Consider the following 4,888-nt stretch of genomic DNA (forward strand, 5'->3'; position numbering starts at 1 on the left):
GCTGGTTTATTTAGCACGAGGTGCCATGTCAATGTCCGAACTGATGGCAAACCCTGCCCATTCCACAATCGTAGGCATTTGATATTTTGGAATGGGAAAACCTTGTCAAAGTTTGCTCATTGATGTACGCAAAACAACACACATTTGACATTTTGGAATGGGACAACCTTGTCAAATTTTGCTCATTGATGTTAGCAAGAAGACATGCATTTGATATTTTTGAATGGGACGCCCTTTGCTGCCAGCAGCATCGATCGATTTTTCTTTATTCTTTAGTTGTGAAGTAAATATTGGCTCTGACATGTGAATCACTGAGATGCATAATCATCGATTGTTTTGAATGTTCTCTATGAATTGGCAGGCCTATGTGTTTGATTGCAATGTACAGGAACGCTAAAAAGCTGCTCAAACTCTTTGTACTCCCTCTGTTCCTTTTTACTTTGCATATTAGATTTCTTTCAAGTCAGTTGATTTTACATTGTGAATGTTCATACTCTTTCTATAAGATTGGTCAAAGTAGAGATACTTTGACTGCAGACAAAACTTGTATGCAGACTAAAAAGGACCGGATGGAGTACATGTGAAACTGCTGCAAACGAGGTGATCACCCTGGGAATAATGCTAGTACGTATTGTTTTGCATGTTCATCCAATGCCAGTGATACAAGAATTTGAACTAATCAAACTAAATTCATTCATACACGGTCAGATTTCATATAAACATGCCAGATTTCATTACATTTCATACATTCTTCAACTAAAAAGGGGTGCACTGGAGGTATAATTAATTAACCGAAGCTACCCACCTGTGTTCGGCTGAGCCGAACAGAAGCTTCTTCTCCAGCGGACTGAGCTTCAGTGACTTAACTGCAAGTGCAGTTGTGTAACTGATATGTGGCACAGATGCCTGTTGGGCCCACGTGTCAGTGACCCAACTGCACCAGCAGTTAAGTAACTGAAGCAGCATCCTTCTCCAACATAGCTCTCCGACTCCACGTCACCGCCAAGAAGCTAATTAATCGTTCGTCAATGGTCAACCCGCCTAGCTTGGCTTCAACCGGAGGGTAGCAGCGGTGGCCTTACTTGCACCCGAGCGGCGGTGACCTATCGTGTTCTACTCTTCCTCGTTTTCTGTGTGGCGCGGCCTCGTTGGCAGCGGGGCGGGGCCTCGACGGAGCCGGCGATGTCCTCTGTCTCGTTGCCGGCGGGGCGGCACCTCGATGGAGCGGGGGAAATCCTCCCCCTCGTTGCCGGCAGGGTGGGGCCTCGGCTGAGCCGACGATGTCCTCTGCCTCGTTGTTGGCAGGGCGGGGCATCGGCGGAGTAGGGCCTCGTCGATGCCGGCGAGGTCCTCCACCTCGGTGCTGGCGGGGCGGGGCCTCGGGGGAGCCGGCGGTGTCCTCTGCCTCGTTGTTGGCGCCATGGGGCCTCGGCGGAGCAGGGCCTCGTAGACGCCAGCGGAGCGGGGACTCGTCGGAGCCGGCATTGTCCTCTGCCTCGTCCTCGGTATCACCAAACAGCGCCTCGCCCACTTCATCGCCCTCTTTGTAGGCGGCCACAGCCTCCGCCACCCGCATGCGGTACCGCCAGCGCTCGAGGCAGCCCTCGCGGGCGGAGCGGTACGAGTCGAGCGGCGCCTCCTGCTCCGCCCGCTCCGCAGCGATCTGCTCCTCCGCCTGCAGGTGCTCCTGGAGGAGATGGTGGTTGTAGGCGGCGGCGGCCTGCCCCTCCCGAAACTGCTCCTGACGCTTCTGCCTCACCGTGTCCATGTATTGGGCATGGGCCTCGCCGATGGTCATGGTGCAATGCACCAGCGAGGATGGCGCGGAGGAGGGGGTTGGCGCCGGATCATCGACTACCATGTTCTCCATTGGGACATCATTGTCCTCCGGCTGCCTGCCGGCCAGCTAGTCGGCAGCAATGGCTGTCATCTCCTTGTGGTCCGTCGTCCGCCCGTCCCGAAGAGCGCTGGAGCGCGAGGAAGCCATGGTGGGCAGTAGTGGTGTGGACGGGAGAAAGGGAACGGAGGCGTATGACTGCGGCTATGGCCGGCGCAGCAGTTTATATAGCAATGGTGGGCGGCAGAGGGACGAACGTGTAGCACCGGAGTAGCCGCCTCGGCAACCGTGTATCATTAATGTGGGCGACAGACGAACGGACGGACGGCACTTGTGTCATTTGAAGGCGAAGTAATCGCCTGCACTGGGAAGCGGGGCGGGCGGCGCTGACCGTTTCGGGCGGAAAGCGCGCGCGGGCAAGGGAGGCGGTCTGGGTGGGCCAGGGCAGTCAGACTCGTGCTTGGCAGCGGGTCGGTCCAGCAACTGGACATGCTGGCTCGCCAGCGAGCTCGCCGAGCTGAGCGACGACAATCAGACGATGGGCGTAACTTCTGACCAGGAGCCGGCGCCACTGTCCAAGCCGGTTCATGTCGTGTTCACCATAGAGCAGGTGCGACCGTACTTTGACGCCCTAATGGCGGAAGAGCTACCAGCGCAGGAGGACCTGTGCTACAACCTCCGTCTCCTCAACAAGCACCGGTGAACAAGCGAACGACAATGCCGTCGCGGACATGTGGCCCTATGATCCTGGCTTCCCGAATGAGCAGCGGGCGCTGTATCAGACCATCCGTAGGGCCCGCGAGGCCCTCTCCGTCGTCCTTCAAGTTGTTGCGCTAGCCGTGGCGCCACCGTCTCGCGTTGTCAACATGGTCAACGGACATGAGGAATGAGGAGATGACATTACTTGGAGAGGATGACAGTGGGGACCCACTAGGGCCATAGTCGCACGGATGCAAGTACCTCCTTATTATATACAACTATAATTTTTTTTGCTTCCTCCTGGTTTCCTGACATCACGGTCCCACACCATTGTCAACCTATGTAGTCAATAAATATTTTTTTTGCTTCCTCCTGGTTTCCTGACATCACGGTCCCACACCATTGTCAACCTATGTCTGTACCCCTATATAGTGTGTGAATAACTTTGAAAGTTGGTCGTTGGATGAAGCCAATCCGACGGTACAGAGATGGCAAATCCGAGCACTACTGGTCGTTGGATATGATCTACATTCCATCAGATTCTGCCACATGTATAATCTAGAAGACTCCAGGGCTGAACTTAAGCATAATGTACAAACCTCAAAACACAAGCATTTCTCCTTTGTTTTAGAATCTTCCATATCTTAATTGCCCAAATTTTCTTTTCTAAATGAATTGTCACTTTTTGTTTTTACTTTATGCTTTACAATGCACAATTCCATGAATCTTAAAATAGATTTTTTATAAAACTAATTGATTTTGAATGAGATGAACTATAAGAATTAAATGAACATCCACATCATGCATATATGACTCAAAGCTTACATGCTATAGTGTGGTATTTATTCATAATTTGGTTACCAAATCTCATGCGTGCAATGCACGTGTACCTTACTAGTAGTCAATAAACGAGAGAATTGCACAAGGAGCGGCGACAGCTAGGACCAAGCAGCTCGAGCAGTATTTGTGTTTTTGAGGTGTGAGCACTGCAGAGTTTTTCTTGAGCGATGTTTTCGTTGTTGTTCAGAGGAGAGCAGAGTATTAACTGGGCGGGTTGTGGCCCGTCTAGCCCAGGCCAGATATCTAGCCCAGATATTAAATTTTTCAAGCTAAAAATGGCTAGCCCAGCTATACTTTTTTTTGAGGAATACCCAGGCAAGGTCAACTTGTTATTCTCCGCCCCGCTGGGCTGCAAATCTTTCCTAGGAGGGATGCATTAGGCTTGACAAGTAAATGGGCTTTAAGAAATAATAAATGAGATGTAATTATAAAAACTGGGCACTAACTATAAAAAATGTGGGAAATTGTTGCGCGCGCAATGTTTTGTTGGATTTTTATGTAATACAAATTTATATTGAAATTGTATTTAATCTGGCTAGAAATTTCGGGATAAAAATATTTCAGATCCCATCAAAATGTGGGAAATTTTATTGAATTCTATATTGAACGGTTGGTTGAAATTATTAATCGTTGTCCTAGCTAGAAACTGGGTTGTACTTTTAACAAACTGTAAATGGGCTGTAGTAAATTCCATTAGAATTCAAAAATGGGTTGTACATTCTTACGAATCGCAAATGGGCTATAAGTTCTTTGCCACACACTTGTGGGCCTACTAAGTTGACGCGTCCCCTCAAAGAAAAGTAAGTTGACGCGTGTGCAAGGCTTTGTCAACTTATAGTCAACACACGGTTCTAGCAGCAGTGGCCGTTGGATGTCCATCCAACGGATGTCGTGCTTCTTCTTCAATCTCGGATATTCTAGTTTCCGCCGCCCAAAAAATGATTCCTCCCCCTGACATCTGGGGCGCACCATTTCGGAGGTTGACCTGTGGGCCTACTAAGTTGACGCATACCAAGGGCTTTGTCAACTTAGTCAATATAAACGATTCTAGCTGCAGTGACCGTACGATGTCCATCCAACGGCCGTCATGCTTCTTCAACCTCTAGTCTTCTTGCTCCAGCCGCCCAAACCAGCGCCGGTCATGTCGCGTGATCCTGCCTCCCGTGGTCGGCTGTGATGCCGCAGAGGCCTCACCGCCCCCTACTACTCCCACCGCTGGCCAGGCCCTGCGACAACGGCAGCCTCACACCGAAGCTGAACCAGTGAACCCTCGTACTCCTCTCCGCGTGGGCATCCACATTCGCGTCTTCCCCGGCTCCGCGTCGTCCCCTTCCTAGGCCTCGCCATCGTCCACCGCCCTGGTGCTCTCGGCGCGGTGTGGTCAACGTGGTCAAGGAACGACTTCCATCGGAAGAGTACTGTACGTGGAGAGGCTAAAAGCTGGGTCCACGGCCGCAGCAAGGAAGTGCCTCCTTATTACGCGGAAAATAATGATTCCTCCACCTGACAGCA

Source organism: Triticum aestivum, chromosome 4D (assembly GCF_018294505.1).
Source record: "Triticum aestivum cultivar Chinese Spring chromosome 4D, IWGSC CS RefSeq v2.1, whole genome shotgun sequence".
In the NCBI taxonomy this organism is placed as follows: domain Eukaryota; kingdom Viridiplantae; phylum Streptophyta; class Magnoliopsida; order Poales; family Poaceae; genus Triticum; species Triticum aestivum.